Genomic DNA, 20,395 nt, shown 5'->3' on the forward strand with positions numbered 1-20,395 from the left:
CCAAAGATGATGGTGCTGGGATGGAAGATGTGGCGTAGGGCCTGTCAACTGATGGGGAACCCATGCGCATGCTCCCCTCAGGTACCACTGGTTGCACTAGCGGGTGGGGAAGAGCAGTTAAGGATGATAATCAGGAACCATTGGGAGTCGGTTGGTATAGCGACCATGGGGGATATCTGGCAAGGGGGGACCATAACAGCCTTTGAGGAGATGGGGGTGGAAACTAGGCTACACAGTGGCCAGTACATCACGTACCATAGACTGGTGCGGAAGATTAAGAGAAGGTGGCCTGAACCGGTGCTTGATGGAGAACCAGATGCTATTATAGACACAATATATGACATCGCAGAGGGGGGACATGAGATATACAGAATATATGAGATGATGATGGCCATAGTAGGGAAGGAGATAGTGCAATTGAGACTGGAATGGGAAGAGGAGGTAGGAACCCCGATGGAGGACGGGATGTGGGAGCGTGTCCAAGGGTATCACAAGAAAGTGTCAAGGAACGCAAGACTTAAACAGTTGCAATTGTATATTACGCATAGGGCGTATCTGACACCTCATAGAATAGCCAAGTTCAAAAATGTGGGAAGGCAGGCATGCCCTAAATGTGACCAGGAAAACGCAGGAATGGTACATATGTTTTGGTCATAGGGCGCTTCTGGTGTGAGGTTGCGCACAAATAGGCAGAAAAAGGCATTAAGATTGTGGTGGATACGGTGTGGGCAGGTGCGTTGCTAGGGGGGGGCTAAGGGGGCTATAGCCCCTGATCTTTTGGTTGTAGCCCCGGATAGAATCTCAGGAGCTACAGCGAAGATACTAGCTAGCCCCCAGTCCCAACAGTTCCGACATCAGCTTAGCCCCGGGTCCTTTCCAGACCTAGCAACTCCCCTGGGTGTGGGCCTGCCTGTTAGGGGGGTTCCCTAGGCCACGAAAACTAAGGCATGTCAGCAAACTGAAGGACCTGGCATATGCGCTTGTGAAGATGAGAATTGCTATGGGGTGTAAGACATGCCACAAACCACGATTGGAATTATGGTGGATGGACTTGCAGAAATGGGCGGAGGCGGAAACTGTGGTATGGAAAGAGACTAGCAGTGCTGGGGGGGGCGGGGGGAAGAGACCGAGACCCTGATGGCTTGGTAGCTCCTGATAGCAGAACTATTTGGGCCAATGCATGACCCGTCGGATTCCACGGGTAGAAATACCCCATCACAAGATGCAGAAACAGAACAGTAGCAGAAGCAGGCTCGTAACGGGGGGGTGGGACAAGGGATGCAGTGAGCGTGATTCGAAAATGTATAACTGTAAAGCTTTTGTATACACTGCAAGTTTGGTTTGTAATGTTGGTTTAAATATTTAATAACATGTTAAAAAAAAAAAGATTCTATTTTTCAGGTAGCTGGTATAGACCCGGTCAATTGTATTTTTTTGAAGATCTCCTGCAAAATAAGAGCCAATTTTTCTGTGAATCTCTACATAATTGCATTGGAGATGCCATCAGGCCCTCGGGCTCTAGATGTACTTATCTTTTTTTTATTATTTCTTGTATATCTGTTAGATCGAACTCCACTTTGTTGACTAATGGATCATATTCAACAGGTGTCTCTTGTGATAGGGATTCTTTGTAAAATAGCTTTGTGAAGTGTTTAACCCAGCCTTCTTCCCCAATGGCATTTAAAGTATGTGGTATAATATCTGTTCCAGCACGATCTTTTAATACAGCCCATATCTGCGCACTTGATATTGAAGCTATTGTGCGTAACATAGTTTCATTTTCCTCTTGAACATTTTGTCATCGGTATTGTTTTATGAAATGTTTGTATTCATTGTTTATTGTCGCACATTTTTTGTGATAATCATTTCTATTATTAAATACAATCTTTCGAATAGCTCTTCTTTTCTCCTTCCTTTTAGCTCTTATCACTGGATCATATGGTCTTATATGTTTTTCTTTAGGGCAAATATTTGCCTTTTTCTTTGCTCTGGATTGACACAGCACATCAACGTATTGTTTTTGCTTAAACATAATCAGGCTGTTTAGTAATTTATCTAGCTTGCCCATTGTCCATTTAATTCTATTCAGACCCTGGTTGATCTCTAAATGAGGGGTACAGTAACTTTGCGCTGTCATCTGTGAGCTCTCACATGTTATGACCAAGAGATTATGGTCACTTAGCTCCACACTAAAATTTAGTATTGTATCTAAAGAATTTTTTGGGTATGAATGCGTAATCTATGATGGCTTTTGCTTCTTGTCTTTTCCACGTGTGTTTAGCTGGAATGTCCCTTTGTATACATCCATTTAACATGGTCATATTCCTGTCAGACATTAATCTGAGCCATGTTACCACTCTGCTCGACAGTGTCTTATTATGTAGTGTGCATTTAAATCCCCCGCAATTAATGTCACAGATATAGTTGGATCAAGCTCAATTTCATCGAGAAGATTTATGACCAGTTCCAGGAAGGTATCTTCTACTATGTTAACAGGATTCTAATACACGTTTAAAATAGCCATGGCCTCACAAGATTATCTGTTTCGTATCTGAATAATTGCAGCCCGGGATGCTGACTTTTCCACCGAGCTAGCTTCCCTGACAAATCCATTTTCAATGCGCCCATTAGTCCCATCATGGGTCTACCTTTGGGAGGTTTTATCGCGGGTATTCAGCAAATCTGATGATTTAGCCATACAGGTTTGGTGGTTAACCACGTTTCCTGAAACAGTATTAAATCATAATTAGTTAAATTATCAATATTTTCAGGTTGCATTAAATGGGTAAATCCCCTGGTGTTCCATATGGCTTTTCTAAACGTGGATGACGGTCCTTTATTTGAGAGCTAGTCATTATTTATTTATTTATTTATTTATTTTTTAAAGATCCTTTTATTAATTTTAACATATAACATGCTTCAACATCAAACAAGCCCTCCCCCCTCCCGCCTCCCTCTCCCCCACTTATTCCCTCGGAACTCAAAACAGCAGTGACAGGGCTTATGGTCACAGGTGCTCAATGCAATTCTAGGATCCAAAACATATTCAGGATACAAATTCACCACCCCCCCCCCGTGCCCGGCCATCTTTGCCAGGAGCTCACACCTACTCACAGTTGAGAACTTAGCACCTCACCTTCTCAACCCGGCCTTGCAGGCCCTGTCCTCTAACAACCCTGAAACCTTAGCTAACACCTTCAAGGATGTCGTCAACTCAGCTGTGGACGCCATCGCTCCACTGACCCTTAAAAAAGCCAAGAAAGCCAAACACTCTAACTCATGGTTCTCCAAAGAACTTCTTGACCAACGTGCGCAAAAGAGGATTGCCCTCTCCCCATGGAAAGCCAACCCATCTGAAGCCACCAAAAAGATGTTCAAAGCCATCTCCAAATCTTACAAAACCAACATCACCATAGCCAAAGCTGCCTCCTTCAATGCTAGCATTTATGATGCCAAATCTGGGTCTAAGGAGCTATTCACCATCTTTAGGGAATTGGAAAAACCATCTGCTCCCCCCCATCCGTCATCAAAGATGACAAGTGGTGTAATAGTATTCAATCTGCCATGCTAGAGAAGCTTAACACTCTCCAAACCAAAATGTGTGGCCACCAAAAAGCCTTCTCCAACCTTATAGCTAACCTGCACCCTGAACCACCCACCAAGACCATCTCCTCCCCACTACTTGACTTCAATGATATCACTGAACTAGAGGTCATCGCCCTGCTCAACTCCATCAAACCCTCTAACTGTAAGGGTGATGCCTGCCCAGCTAGCCTCATCAAAGACTCAGCACCTATCCTAGCCCCCTTCCTAACAGCATTTATTAACTCCTCCTTCCAGTCAGGCCATGTTTCGACTGGACTCAAGGAGCCATCGTTAGCCCACTCCTCAAAAAACCCTTGCTTTACCCAACGGTCTCGGGGAACTATAGGCCCATCACCACTGTACCATTCCTGCTAAAAATCTTGGACAAAGCAGCCTACTTGCAAGTCCAAAAGTTCCTGGAAGAAAACCGTCTCCTCGGCCTGCGGCAATCTGGCTTCCGCCCACGACACGGCACCGAAACGGCTCTCCTAGACTTAAAAAACCAAATGGACGATCTTAGAGATGCAGGCAAACCTGCTCTCCTATTGCTCCTGGATCTATCTGCTGTCTTTGACTTGGTTGACCACAACACCCTGTGTCACCACCTAGCCACCCGAGCTAACTTCTCCACCAAAGCCTGTCAATGGATCACTTCCTTTCTCCAAGAAAGGGCCATGAAAGTCTTTTCTGACTCAGCCTGCGCCACTCCCAGCCACATCACCTGCGGTGTTCCACAGGGCTCTTGTATCACGCCCACTCTCTTCACCAGGCTCCTATTCAGCATCCTTGATTCCCTGGGCATCTCATATACAAACTATGCGGATGACACACAGGTACTCATCCCCCTTACGGGTGATTACCTAGTAGATACCAAAACCCTCACCACGATCTACTCCACTATCCAATCATGGATGACAGAGAACTGGCTCTGCCTCAACAGTGAAAAAAACGAACTCCTCCTCATAGGGTCACCCTGCACACTGGGTAACCTCGGAGATCAGTACACCTCCTTCACTATTGACAACATTCCCATCAAGGTCTCCAACCACGTGAAGACACTCGGAGTCTACCTGGACTCTGACTTGTCCATGGACAGACAGGTCAATGCTATCGCCGCCTCCTCAGCTTACTACTCTAAAGTCCTCAACACCGCCAGGCCCTTCCTGTCGCACCAAAACTGCCTCACCATTGCCAGGGCAATAATCGGGTCAAGGCTAGACTACTGCAATGCCCTTCTCGTTGGGACCTCCAACAAAAACATTGCCAAATTTCAGCTAATCCAAAATAACGCACTTAGGGCAGCCATAGGTACCGCAAGAAGAGACCATATCTCCGAAATCAGAAGACAGGCACACTGGCTCCCTGTCAAAGAGAGAATTGTCTTCAAAACACTTGCCCACAAATGCCTACATGAACTTGCTCCTCCCTATCTGACCCATATAATCACCAAGCACACTGCCACAAGACCCTGAAGAACGTGCTACGCCAACACGATTGTCACGCCCAGAACACGAAAAGTGCATGCTGGTGGCTCCAGCGTCCCCACCCAGGCAGCCAAGCACTGGAACGCACTGCCACCTCATTTAAGATTGATCGAGTCACACCGAGCCTTCTGCAAAGCTATCAAAACCAGGCGCTTTGTATAAATTGCATCTCGCATCACGATTATCTGTATAAGTCATTTCCTGCCTCTCTGCCTGTATATGTGTAACCATGAGACCTCTGGTCACCTGTATATAAATCATAAGTCCATCATCTTCTTGTAACAGCGCCTCGATGCCTTGTGGGCTGCAAGTGCGCTATACAAATGCAAGTAAATAAATAAATAAATAAATAAATAAATAATTAAATAAATAAATTGTGCCTATTTTTGCAGAATGAGAGCAAATGTAATGAGCAGAAACAAGCGAAATTGAATTTACTTTTTGCTTTTACTCTGGGCTTTGAAAAAAAATGTAACTGCAGCCTGCAATTGTGCTGCAAAACATATTATTTCAGTACATTATTTAAAAGAATGGTCCCCATTGAATTAGGTTCTGCTCTCTTGCGTCACTCGAACTGATTTCAGGAAATATTTAACCTGCACCGAACCAACCCTTGATTATTTAGGGCTCCCTCGGTACGCTCAGTCGCTCACACTAATTTGAGGAAACATTTGGGACCCTTGACTGAAAACATTCTCCCCCTCCCAGCCCTGCATGGGGGCTCACTCATGAATCGTTTAGAATCTTGCTGCACCTTCAGGAGTTATCCGCCCCCCTGGCACCAAAAGCTGCCTCTGCCGCTGAATACAGGGGTAGTGTTTACTTTTCTATGGTGTACATCCTAGACAATGGGGGTCATTTTTGAAAAAGAGTACATTTCCTGCTGTTGGGTCCCCTACGTGAAATTTGCCACTTTTGCAGAATGAGTGCAAATGTAATGAGCAGAAACCTACTTTACCCTTTGCTTTTACTCTGGGCTTTGAAAAAAATGTAACCGAAGCCTGCAAAGTGTGCTTTGAAGACAGTATTAACAATGGATTCCGATGGAATCCGCCTGCTTTTAACAGGTGCCCTCCATGGAGTCCTTACCTTTTCAGCCTGCATGAATAACATCTTAAGCAGGCTTAAAAGCATGCGTGCCCTTTGAAGGCGGAGGATTAAGGCACAGTTGTACCTCTGGTGGATAGCTCAGGGGCAACACGCTCTCCTTATAAACAAGAGCACAAGCTTCTGTTCTTCGAAGCTGGAGGAGTATGGCAGGAGGTGCCATATTCTAAAATAAATACTAAATGTCTACAAATTGTCCCTTGATGTGAAGGTAAGCTGTAAATGGTCAATGCCTTGCTTTCACGCCTTACTTTTGCACCCCAGAACTTTTACCCCCAATGTTTCTAATGTCTTGCATTCTTAACTTCCAAAGCAGGGTATGGTGCTCAACTGCTGCCCAGCGTCTCTTGTGCACCCCTGGTTCTCGCACGTGGCTACCAATGTCCCACTGTTGCTTCTGTGTTTTTTTTGTCCCCCATCACCAGCCATAGATTCCAGGAGTCGTTGTACACGACAGCCGTGCTCATCATGCAACGACAACCTGCTAGCCTCTTCCGGCTTCACTTTTGCCCTGGGTCACAGCATAACCCCCCAGGTCGGAGACCATTGACACAAGCATCATCTCCTTTCCTGGCAAATCCTCTGGAGGCAGCACAGGACGTTTTGCTCAGGCAGGTGCAGAATTGCGTGTTCTAAACCTCTGAGCAAGCTCCATCTTGGTTTATGTGTTGTCAGACAGTGGTGTATATATTCCAGGATTAGCATTTGCAGAGGGCAGAGCTCTATAGGTTGGCATCCTTTTTGGTTCTGTGCCTGGCCGCCCCTTCCTCAAGCACCAATAAGGCCCCACTCATAAAGCTGCAAAGTCGCGTTTCACAAAGGATTGCAAAACAGACAGGGCTCAATGGATCCTGGTTCGAGGATGGAGGTTAGGATATGATATGACATAACAGGGCTGTACACAAGTGTTTCTAGGCACAACAAAACAAGGAGGGGGAAACAAAGGGAGGACAAAAAAACGATCTTACTATGCCTTGTGTCATTCAGATTGCGCAAGTGTGTGGAAGGGGGAGGGAAAAGTGCCAGAGGGGGAGGGGAAAAGTGCAGGTAACTCAATAAGTGCAGCCAGCAGGGTGGCTCATAACTTAGAGAAGGGACTGTAGGGTTGCAGGTACAGCCCCTTAAGTGCAAGGGCAGCCCGGAGGCAGTGCGAGGGCAACTGCAAATGCAGAAGCCTGGGCCTGGGTTCAGAGGGTAAACAGGTGACCAGTGCGTGGAGCAGTCAGGGACATCAGCAGGGGAGAAGACAAGAGAAAGCGGAAGCAAAAAGGAAGGTCTTCAGTTGCTTCCAGAACCAGAGGTGGTTCTGCTCAAGTTTGAGAGAGGCAGGTAGACTGTTTCCGAGGGAGGCCACAGCCAAGGAGAGAGATCTGAAGCCCCATTCTCTGCATGGGGAAGCGTCTAACCCAGAGTTGGAGGTGGATGAGCAGAGAGCTTGAGAAGGAAGATGTTTAGGAAGAGAACGTTGGAGGTAGTGCGGTCCCATGCCCCAGAAAGCCTTGTGGGCGATGCAAATGGTCTTGACCTTGATCCTTGCAGCCATAGGGAGCCAGTGAAGATATTTCAGAGCTGGAGAGATACGATCCCTGGGCTTTTAGGCTAGGACAAGTCTTGCAGCCCTGTTCTGGATAAGTTGTAAAGGTCGAAGTGTGGAGGTAGACAAATTTAGAAAGAGGCTGTTGCAGTAGTCCAGCCTACAACAGAGGACCAGGGTTCTGGAGACAGTGAGCTTCTGGGGGAAAGTGAGAAAAGGAAGAATAACTCTGCAGCTGATAGTTTGACTTCTTAGAGACGTCAGAGATTTGAGGAGAGAAGGAGAGGGTGGAGTCGAAGGTTCTTAGCCTCACATGAGGGAGCAGGAAGAGGGTCCAGAGTGGGCAGCCAGAGGGAGAGAGAGGAAAGGAGGGAGCAGGTGTACCTATAAGGAGGATTTCAGTCTTACTGGCATGAAGGGAGAGATTATTGTCAGCACATCATTCCTGAATTGCGACCAGACAGCCTGGTATGAGAGAAGGAGCAGAGGTGGCTGAGGGGAGCCTGAAAGAGTGCTGGGTGTCATCAGCATAACACTAAAAATCAGAGCAGAAATTAGCGATGCGGCAGGCAAGAGGTGCCGGGTAGTGGGTGAAGAGCCAGGGAGAAAAGTTAGACCCCTGGGGTACACCACAAGTAGAGAGAGAGAAGAGAGGAAAGACCCCAGTTGGACCTGGCAGGGTTGGTCAGTGAGAAAGGCGGTCAACCAGGCCAGAGCCTGATCAGGAGTGGCAGATGTGTTCTCAGCATGAGACTGCATGGTGTCCAGTCATCATAGATGAGGGCTCTGCATCAGGCACTGGGCTGAGTTTCCTCAGAGACCTCCATTTTTTATGGTGGGGTATTTGCCCTTTGCCATGAAAATAAAGCAGCTTTGCTATTTTAAAAACCCTATTGTTGGCTGCTGAGACGATTCACTCAGTGAGAGGCAGGGGCAGTTATAAGTGATCCTGCTGCAGTTTTAGCCTAATTCCATTACTGCGCTGTGATTCTTCCTGCAATGCTAGTCTATCAATGTCATGCAGAAAGGATTAGCGAGCACTTTCTTCGTATTGAAATTCATTTTATCTGTCAGCTCTTGATGAATGCTACAGGGAGGACGGCTATCCCCAGCCAGTAAGACAGCCAGCTGCCCGCCAGGAGCCAGTTTCATGCCTGTGAAAGCAAGCCAGAAACTGAAATACATGAAACAAGGACCAAGCTATGCGACAGGAGGACCCCTTCTGCACAGAGCCATGTTGGAAGGCACAGACGCAGTGTCAGAAGCTTATTGTACACTTTAGGTCAGGGGTCTGCAACCTGCGGGTCTCCATCTCTTACTTCTGGCTATGCCAGGTAGGGATGATGGAAGCTGTAGTCCAAAACATCAGGAGGGTCAAAGGTTGCAGACTCCTGCTTTTGGTCATTACCTCTGCCAGATGTCATGACCTGTGCTAGAGCTGATTCAAGTTGTTTACAGCTCACTGCAACCACACGATCGAAATAATACCTGTTTAATTAAAAAAGGACTCGCATCCTAAACAGAGTTGAGTAACAGGCATGCACCAAATGTGCGAGTTGTCGTCAGGGAGAAAAAAGAGAACTGTTTAAATAGCAAATACTTCAAATATGTATGTAGTGCTTTGCAACATTCATTACACATCCTCTCTGCTTTAAAGTCCAGTAGACAAGTTACACATGGTTTCTGAAGGATCCAGTTGAGACATCTGGCCTTTTGGACATTGGACTGCATATCACAAGCATCAAATATTAGATCTATGGCTAGTGAAATAACTCAAAATACGACAATACAATACGAAACACTTATAACAAGTTCAAACATGCAAATAGATTCAAGTGGAATTTCCCCTGTAACAGTTAAGAGTATGTGAAAAAACACATATGACTCACCTGGATCCAGTAGAAAACATATGCAACACGTTAATTGTAATTTACTGTGGAGTGATCTGATATAACACGTGTTCCTAAAGTGGCATTTCTGTATCTAATGGCTGAACATCTTAGTGAATTTCGCCCACCCTCCCATGTTCGGTTTGATGGATGATACAGAGGGTTTTGAATTGGTTTCTGCATTTGTCTGGGGCCCACTGGGGATGTTCGGAGAGCCTAGGTGATGCGTTCCTCGCATTCCTGTTGTAAGAGAAGTCTTGCTGCTTCATGTTTCACTCATTATAGACAGCTAAGCAGATATGCCAGAAGGCCTAGGTGAAGGCTACTGGCATAATCCAGTCATGGAAGTAAAACTGCAGAGCAAGGGCTGCCATGGTTTTATGTGGGAATGTCAGCAGTAGCATGCTGCAATAGATGGAACTTACTTAAAGGAAGTAGCTTTTCACTAAAGCTTTAACTTGAGGTTCGGGCGTGAGGGAGCTGTCACGATGAAGCTGATTCTTCAGAGTGTCGGTGTTGGCTTAAGTTCCCATTTCTTCTCACCAAAGAATGTCTGTGTGATGACGGTAATCAGTAAAAAGTGTTAGGGCAGGATTTCATTTTTGGGGTTCTGGCTTCATAATATTTTGGGTCCCCTAAACCTTTTACTGGCTTCAATGTATATTTTACTTTAAATGTGTGGCTGGAGGGACCTCTACTGCTGTCTCCCAGCCACTGCAACCCTTCTTTGATGCAGCAGTGCTCCTAAGCAACGTATTCTGGGCTGAGGGTGTTTCTAATATTCTGAAAGTGTATTGTGAAGAAGGATGCTGGCCTACTACAGGGTGGTAGCAACTCATTAGCCCAATGCACCAATATACTAGTCATTGGGTTTGTAAGGAAATATCCAATTATTTTTTTTTAAACGCTCGAATGGTACATTTGACGGATTTCGAGCAGTACCATTCGATCGCTGATGAACATGCTGAGCAGAGATTGCAGGGGTTTCCCCCGCTCCTCATGTTCGGTATTTCCGGCAACAAGGGTGCAGGGGTGTCCCCCACTTCCTAAACATCGGAAGCAAGGGACCCAAAAAGAAAGAGAAAAAAAGGAAGAAAAAAGCAAAGAGGACCCTGCGGCATCAGATTCGACCCGCGTTAGAGGGACAGAGCTGACGCTGCAGAGTTCAGGAGAGGAAAACGTATATTGAAACAGAAAACTTATTATAAACAATGCATCGTTCAACACAGTTGGATATTAATATTATTTTATTGTTTATTTACTGTATTTTTATCTAGATAGAAACGGTATGTTCGAGCAATTATATATCGCCCGCGAACAAATTGTACACGAACAAACAACCCAAATCCGGTTTGTAATGCGTGTTTTAGCCCTGCTCTCAGCCATTTGCCATTTTGTTTTGTGACATTCCTTTGTCTGTGTGGACCTTGAGGTATGGGCAAAATTGCTATTTTGCTGATGAGGGCTCATCTTGAACACACATAGTCACCCTCTACTACAGTTTAAACTGGTGCCAACTCGATTAAAGTCCTCTACGCTAGCCAATCAACAGTCATTGTGGAAGTGCCTGAGTGTTTGCAAATGTATATGGCCGGCCTAATTGGCAGCCCATCAAGACCTTTGCGTGTTTGACTGGAGTGTAAATGGTGTGCTGGCTTAGGCCACCCCCTGGGTGAGTGTATAATCACTGGGAGACCCTTTGAATTCTTCACTTCTGTACTTGTACTCCTGGAAGACTGCTGCTAAAGATGGTTTGCTGCTGAGATTCCGGGTGCAGCCATTGTAGGTGGTCCCAGGCTCCTTTGTCCTTCTATCCTGCTCCTTCTGTGCTGGTGGCATCCACCAGGGTCCTTCCTTTACTTCCTACCATCTTCCTGGCTCGCTGGACTGACTGCTCCTTCAGGGGAAATCTTCTTTGCCGGCAGTGTTGCCTCCCTGGCCCAAATGCTCTAATGTGAGGTTCCCCCTGTTCTGAAAGTCCAATGGCTCACTGATGCTTGACTTTAGCTCAGTTTATTGGTACATTCTGGGCCACCTCCTGCCATTGCACCCATCATGGCTGTTCCTAACTGTCTGGCTGTCTTCTCTCATTATCTGACCCAGAACTTAGGTTTGATTCTTTCAAGCTTCTATCACCTTCTTCGTGACTGCCGAGTCTTCTGCCTCATGGGCATCCTTCCCGGTGGCCTCTTGGTTGGTCCTTTCTTTGGGTGCGTTCTTGTTGGGTCATGGGTTCGAGTCCCTCTAGCCAGACCCTCAACCGACACTAGCCAGACCTAAACCTGATTCCAAAACTCACCTCTGCACCCACCTTTCCTGGGCCCACTTCTCTGCAACTAGTGCCATGCACTGGCGTACGGGACCCCGACAGCCCGAGTGGTGCAGTGGGCCCATGCTGCCCATGCCCACCGGGGGGCCAGTGGTGGCGAGGGGAGCCCTTGGCAAGGCTTACAGAGTAGCCCCTATATTTTGTGTTACACCACTGGTGCCATGCATAGGCCTGGGTCTTGTCTCTGTAGCTGGCTCCCTCTGCAAGGATCCCCTAGGCCCGGGAGGAGAAAGGGCTTGCTATTCTACCCTTCTACTACACTTCCCTGTTGGCTGGAGAGGGCTTTGTGCTTCCCCTGTAAATAGCTCTTCCTGGAATGCTCGTTTTCAAACCCTAGGCTGGAACTCATTTGGGGAACCCCCCAGGCATCTCCTGGTGGTAAGTGCCCCTCCTGCTGCACCTGTGGTTTAAAAGGAGAAGTTTTTTAAACTCCTCTCGAAAATAGCAACAGAGAGATGGGATTTGGCCCCATTGTTTTCTATGGGAGAATTATGGAAACATTGTAAACTCCTTCAAATGAACTTGCTATGGTACTTACCTAAACTGAGATGGTTCTTACTTTTTCCCCCAAGGGGCTCTGGGGTGTTTAGAAGAAAGACTTTAATTTTTAAATGTAACAGTGATTCATCAGGTACATATTTGTACTGAGACATTTGTCCCTGTTCCCTCAAATGTCCTTGCAGTTTTTAGAACAAAGGCTGGCATTTTGGAATGTATCAGTGATTTATTATAGATGGTAATGTAATAAATCACTTTCTATCCCCTCTGTGTTATAGAAAGTAATAGTGTTAATAATTAATTGATCTTTTATAACATGCTTAATACCAGAGACCAGTCTCTAAGCACAGGACCAGGATTCGAACCTGTGTTGCTCTGCGTTGACTTGCCCCTGAGCTATTCTCCCAGAACTGAGCTATCCTAGCACGAGGATAGCCACTCGTTATTACATTGTGACCACTTGCTGCTAAAGGTGAACCGGGGCCTTTTCAGGCCAAGTGCTGTAATTGTTATTTTAATTATTGTCTGTTGACCCTTTGGACCTGTTTCCTATATTTGTATAAGCCCGTTATATGCCTAGTTGCGCTAGACTCCTGTATTGTGTGTCCTGGAGTGAAGTCGAATCATTGCCTTATCCTTATATACTGTATTTTTTGTATGAATGCTTATGGGTGATTATATTAAACTAGTGCACAGGCACGTGTACACGAGCCAAAATGCAGCTTTTCAAACACACTGTAGAACCACTATACATCCTAAGCCTACAGCTGCCCTAATGGTGACAACAGGCGAAGCTATGCGAATTGTACCACTGTATATACAAGGGCAACAGCTCTCTCTGGTGGAGCATTCGATGCATTCGGCCAACCTGTACTGCGCTTCACGGCATCGGAACAAACTGGCCTTTTATTATTAAGAAGATGACCTATTTGACAGTGCTTTAACCTTAATGTACTACTATGTAAATGGATATATTTTACAGTACATTATGTGTCATGTATGTTCTTGTGTATGGGACTAATTGTACTTTGGTACCAGCCCATACCGGCCTAACTACTATGCTGCATTATCCATTGAGATAATTCTGGTCTAACTTGGTGGGTACCCTGTTCTTGCACAAAGGATAGGTATCTTTGCAACCCTCACCAGAGGGCTATAGAAAAACATACACAACAATATTTCTTAAAATGAAGCCGTAGAAATAGATTTTGCACAAAAAAAACTAAGGTACAAATGAAGAAAGCTAAAATATTTAAGCATTTAATTTAAAAAATCAAAAAATAGAGTAAAACAAAAACAATGGAACTGGCTGGCATCAGAATTGTTTAGAGCAGATGATGAATGAAAACTAGTGGGTTGGGATAGTGCTTGAGGGCTGCAGAGGCTTGCAGAAAGGAATTGGTAATGGAATCGAAGAAATTGAAGCCTGAGTTTGGAGGCAAGGTGAATGGAGGAGAGCTCAATATTAATAAGAATTCTCACGCATTATTATGAATGAAATTCTTAAGATATATTGATAAATAGTTTTAGCAATTGGCTTGTGACGTCATAGTGCATCATTGCCAATCAGACGACTGAGACCATGCGCCGTAGCTCCTGAAATAAACTTGCCCCTGAGGGACTATGCAGGCCTCCCAGATCTGCCAAGTGCCTGCCAGCCGCTCTCCCCGGTCCCCTTGCAGCTCCCCACATCCATTGTTTCCCCCCACTGGTTACTTGATGCAGGCGTTGAAGGGGGCAGGAGAGGTCGGGAGCAGTGCTCCCGTACTTTTTATTTTTAAGTTTCAATGTTCCTATCCTTTTATTTGAAAAAGAAACCGTTCTGGAATGGTTTAGTTTTGAAGTTAAAGTGTAGGAAGAAGGTGAAGCATGCACTTAAGTGCACTGCACTGCACCTTCCCATAAATAGCAGGTGTGTTTGTTTGGGGTTTGGATTGTGTGTGGGAGGGGACACAGGGATGCGGTTTGTGGGGAGCTGGGCAGACCAGCAGGGAACATAGTTCATCACCAGTCTGCTCCATGCCTCAGTATATGCCACTCTTCTCCCCAAGACACTGGAAGCTCTTCTCCCTGCTCCCCCCATGTTAGGCAGAATCCTGTACAGTGCCCTTAGGGACCACTACACACAATTAAGACTACAGGTGACAATACAAGTTTTACCTTTGGTACAAGCCTGTACTACTATGTTAAAGTGGTAGCAGTAACGGAGCAGCCAGGCTTATCTCCAGAGCATATGGCAGTAGCAGAGATTACACAAAGGGACCACAATTACTGTGACTCAAGCAAACACTGACTCAAGGTTTCAGGTGAAAAATATAAGTACATTTATTTTTTAAACCATTTGTTAATAACACAACACTTCTATTAATTCAAAACCACACGTAAAATACACTACACCCAACCAATTCACTTTGGTACACTCTAGTACCCTATGTTTTAACGGACCGGTGTTGTAAAACAAAAGACATTACCGGGAATACACTTGCGATCACTTTTTGACAGTAATGACAATTCCGTCTTACTAAAGAAACGCGTATCCGCAGCAAGAAATGTTACCGGGGCAAAAACACACTTAGCACCTGAGTTAACCAGAGAGAGTTGGGGGCAAAAATCATAGGCAATAAAGACAGAATCAGAGAACACTATTTGATGGAATTCAAGAGTCAATAGGCCGGAGCCAGGGTCAAGTGGAACCGGGTTCCTGTTGTCGAGGATCACACAGTCGGACAGTTCCAGATTCAACATTGCCAGGAGTACTTAGATATTGTTAACAGAGGAAGCAAAAGTTATAAGAAGGAGGGAAAACAAGGGCAAGCCTTGGAGGCGAAGAAAGAGGGATTCATCCTAATTCCTCAAGCAGAACACAGTACCTTATTCAATGAAGAAGCTGGTGCCACGGCAGTTGTTCCTGTTGGTTTCCTGCAGACCCACGGTTCCTGGAACTTCGGTGCGAAGGAGGACGTCTGGAGGGGTCTGCACCACACAGGGATGAAGCTGGCTGCAGCGACGGGGAATATAAGGTGCGCTCCTTAAAAACAGGAGAGGATCTTCAGATGGCTATCCGGACCACTACAGCAGTGTGCAGCGATTTCGACCAAGAAGAGGATCCTCTGGCTGTGGAAGATGAGCTGGTTATCCCCACCAGGCTCAGGGGAAGAAGACTCCGGACTGGATCTTCTCTGGTCGTCGAAGGGTAGCTAGCTCAGGACTGCAGCAGGTCTTCACTGGGGCGGGGTAGTTGCAGCAGCCGTCTTCTTCTCTGCTTCTCTTCGGTTCCTTGTAGTTCCAGGGTCGACTCTGACTTCTAGCCCAAAGAGACCTGCCTTTTAATGTGAAAATCCCCCATTCACACAGCCTGGCTGTCAATCACGCAGCAGGGCGCTTGTCCAGCCCGGACAACCACCTCAGCCAATCATGGAAAAGTGTGACTTGGGTTTCCTAGGATAACCTGTGCAGGGGGTGACCACACCCCTCCCTCACATTCAGCCCACCTAGACACCCAGGCGCCTGGAGGAGGGCTTCTTGGCAGAAGCCCGCCAAAAGACAGTGAACAAAGGAGGCAAACCTGGTTTGCCGCGCAAAGTAAAACACAAGAAGGACTTTAACAAAAAGAAATGGCGAATAAACCCGACTGGAGCCAAAAGAAAAAGTATTTGGTCAAGCGGCTTTATGTTCAAGGCTAATATAATAGCCTAAAACAATACCACGTTTATATAATATAATCGCGGTAGAAAGGTTAGGGTAGATACCACTGCCACCAGCCAAGTCTAAATGTTAAAAGAGCGAAACAATGCTCTAGGAGGTGCAGATAAAAAGGGATACAGAGGAACCCTTTGCAGTACTCCATGTAAGATGGGGTGTACTGTATCTGTGGTTAAATGACTAGATAAAGTTAATGGCGACTTTACCCTTTTCTGGGGGACTGTAGTCAGCCTCAGAAATGGAGTCAGTGGGAAGTCTAAAAGACAAACATGTGTCACAGCACTGAAGGTGCTGTGTAACACACAAAAGAAGGGGACTACTGAAGTGGTGTACTCCAGAGTCCACAATCACAAAAACAGGTAGAAGACACATGGCAAAACATGGGTAAGAGCGGGGGAAAAGCTCACACTCTTACCAAGTGAAAAAAATAAACTCCAGAAATCCAGCAAAGCTGCTGGGGGACTCACTAGGTGAGGGAAATTAGCCATAAAATGAGAATTCTCCCTAACACCCCATAACCACTCTCCATGTGCTCATTCAATTACCTTCATTTAACAGTTCCAGCTGCCCAACTCGCTGATCGTGATGATGGCAGCGAACAGAAATTAAGGCAAAAATATAAGTAGTTCCTTCACCATTTCCATGGCAGCCATCTTTTTTCATGATTTTCTTAATTTGGGAAATGGTCACCCGTTCATTCTCAGCTTATAAAACAATGCTACCAGCACCCCCAACAATATGCTGAGGTGCTCATAACACTGGCAAAGGTGGGTTTTTTTCAGTCGGTAACAGCTTGGAGAGCCTGTTGAACGGCTACACTTTGCTCAGGCCTTTAACTTGGTCTCTGGGCCGTTACTGCCTGGGACAGGAAGCATGTGCGGCGTTACCACTTAAATCACTGCACTGTCTGTACATTTCTTGATTGTTTAATAATGTTCGGATATTTGTACAGCAAACCTTGTACAACTCCAGTGCAGTAGATAATGTTCATGCACATTGATACACACTCCCCTCTTTATTGTTAAGAAGTCTTTGACAATGAAACATTTGCTTTTGAAAATAGAGCTTTTTGCTTTTTCTCTAGATAGCATAAGAGGAGGCACACACACATTTAAAATAAATATCCGTTACAGTCTTTTCTAATTAAAAATAAAGTTGTGTGACTCCTGCAGCCATATAACTCATCTTATTGTCTACACTGTAACATATATTAATAAAAGCGTCTGTGACTTAATACCTGATCCTAACGAACTAAACAGCAAAATACTTTTTTCAACCAAGAATGAAATTACATCATATTCATAATCCATATTTTATTTCAGACATCTGCTGCTGATTGCATTACATTTAACTAAAATTAGATGATACCCGCGATGCAATTGAATCTTTGCCAAATTCTCTGACCCACCAATACTCTCAAAGCGCAGCGGGGAGGGGAGACGTTCAAAGCCTAATATGTAATTAGGAGCTATTTTCTTGCTGTTTTAAAAGACAGAAAATGAGCTGCATTTATTATTAACGCAAACACATGTAAAGTAAAGGCGATGGTAGCCATACATATTCACGATGCAGAAACATAGCTAGAGTCTTATCACTGCTTCAACAGTAAAACACAAAACACAAACACTTGGCTGAATGGGGCAACGTGAGTCCAGGAAGATTGAATAAGGGAAGATCGGATGGCATAGCTGTGCAAGAGCGGAAGGTCACGACTAGGTCAAGAAGGCAAAGAAGAAGACCAAGCTACTTGCAGGACAATGTGGAGTGAGGAAACAGAGTAGCTGGTTGAAGGAAGCGGGGTGTGTGGTGTCTGGTAGATTCATGTGATGGAGAAGGATCGTGAGAGGGAGAATCTTGGAGCCAGGAGGTTCGAGGAGAATGGTTGGTGGACTGGACAGAGCAGGAGCGATGGCGGAGCACTGTACTTCCAACCAACATAAATAAATAGAAAAATATAAGCAATTAACGGTTGGCTACTTACTACAATTATCCTTCTTTGGTTAGAATGACTCAGCATTATCACACAATTTTCTACTGAGCCCTGCATAACTCAGCATCTCCGTGCATTATCCTTTGTGGCTAGAATGAATGAGCATCACCCCACAATGCTCTTGTGAGCCCTGTGTAACTGCTCACTGGGTAATCACCTAGAGTTGCCTTGGCATAGGTCCGGCTATGGGGATAACCCCACAGAACACACCAGTCCCCTTGCCCGTCCATAGGTGTCAATGGAGATTTCACCTGCAAAAGTGAAATCTACATATTTACACGCCTTTTCAATTGAAAAGGTTGACAGGTACACTGTACACTCCGTTGGTAGGGAAAACTTTCCCACCTTGCAATAGATGTGCTAAAAAGTTCAATATAGCTACGATAGGGGCTGAAACGGGATGAAAATGTCTCCCCTTACACCAGCTCGACCACTTGCCCCAAGCCGTGTCATAGTTCCTCCTAGTGCATGGTGCCCAGGAGTCTGTGATGAGCCCCGCAGCTTGAGACGAAATTCCTGGCAGCACCCTGCGTCTCCTGATATCCTGCACGCTATGAGCGGGAGAGTCCTTCTCACTCTCAGAGGATGAGACGACCCAACGGGTTCCGTGAGAAGTCGTTATCCGTCCAGAAGGACTCGCGGTATATCCGCATTAAGTTCCATTCGTTTTGGGAAGCAAACTTGTGGCTTTCACAGTGGTGCTACTAAAAACCATTTCCGCTTTCTCCCTCCGACACCTCACTGGAGCTCATCTCAATATCACAAAGGGAGGGAACACGTAGTGTAGTTCTCCTGTCCACTGCTGGAGAAATGCATCCGTGCTCTGGGCGTCTGGATCCAATCTCCAGCTGAAGTAGCTAGGTGTTTGTGCATTGAGTCGAGACGCAAACAGGTCTGTGTGGACTGGACCCCACATCTGATTCAGGCGCTGAAATACTGCTGTGTCCAGTCTCCAGTCGCTGGAATCTGTCAGGTATCGTGATTTCCAGTCGACCACCACGTTCAATGATCCTGGTATGTATTCCGCTGTCACTGAAGTCCCTGCCTGAAGGCAGAAATGCCAAAAGTCCTTTGCTAGCTCTGCTATTAATCTGGACCTTGTTCCTCCGAAGTTGTTCATGTATCTGACTGCTGAAATATTGTCCATCTTGAGTAAGACACATGAACTCACTCTCCCTTTCGTGAACACCTTAATCGTGAAGGAACCCGCTAGGAGTTCTAAGCAGTTTATATGAAGGCAGAGCTCTTCTTCGTTCCATTTCCCTCCGGTTTCCAGAAATTCTCATCTCGTTCTCCAGCCTATCCGACTGGCATCTGTCTCTATTACTTGGTCCGGTCAATCTCCGAAAATGGCATGCCCATTCCAGGCGTCCATATTCTTCAACCACCATTCCAGTTCTGTAATGGACTCTTGATCTAAGGGAATTTGCTAGTGATATTTCAGACCTTGTAGCAAATGCTTGATCTTCAGCCTCTGAAGCGCACAATAGGGGAAGGGACCTGGAAAAATGGCCTCGATTGAGGCTGCTAGCATCCCTACTATCCTCGCTAGAACTCTGAGCTAAATTGTCTGCCTGCTCAAGCAGGCTCTGATCTCCCACTTGATGCCCCTTATCTTCCGAGCTGGTAATTCTAGCGTAGCTTTTCTGGTATCAGGACAAATCCTAGGAAGTCCATTCTTTGCGCTGGCGTGGTGTTTGATTTCTCCACGTTCACTATAAATCCCAGGGACGTTAGGAGGCCTTGTACCCATACTGTCTGGTATACCAGCGTCTCTCGATCCTCCGCTAGGAGCAGGGGGTCGTCTAGGTATATAATCATCCGGATACCCTTCTCTCGAATCGCTGCTGCTACTGGCTTCATCAGCTTGGTGAAAGCCCAGGGAGCTGAAGCAAGCCCAAAGGGCATTGTTCTGAATTGCCAGAGCTGTTCGTTCCAGTGGAAGGCCAGGAAGGTCCTGAATTCCTCTTGTACTGGCACTATCAGGTAGGCGTCCTTCAAATCTAATCTTGTCAGCCAGTCTCCCTCTCTTAGGGAATCTCTGAGCTGGTGTATTGCTTCCATCTTGAAGTGGCAGTATATAATCCATCTGTTTAGCTCTTTTAAGTTTATGACTGGTCGCACCTTTTCCTTTCTGTGGACCAGAAACATATTGCTCACAAATCTGGGGGACGCTTTGCATTTCTCTATGACGCCTTTCCTTTCCAACTGGCTCAGCTCGTGATCTAGACTCTCTTGCTCCTCTTGCTCGTGTGGCTGATGGGGCCAGTATGTCTG

The sequence above is a fragment of the Ambystoma mexicanum genome, chromosome 10, assembly GCF_040938575.1.
Source record: "Ambystoma mexicanum isolate Mex_15411 chromosome 10, UKY_AmexF1_1, whole genome shotgun sequence".
In the NCBI taxonomy this organism is placed as follows: Eukaryota; Metazoa; Chordata; class Amphibia; order Caudata; family Ambystomatidae; genus Ambystoma; species Ambystoma mexicanum.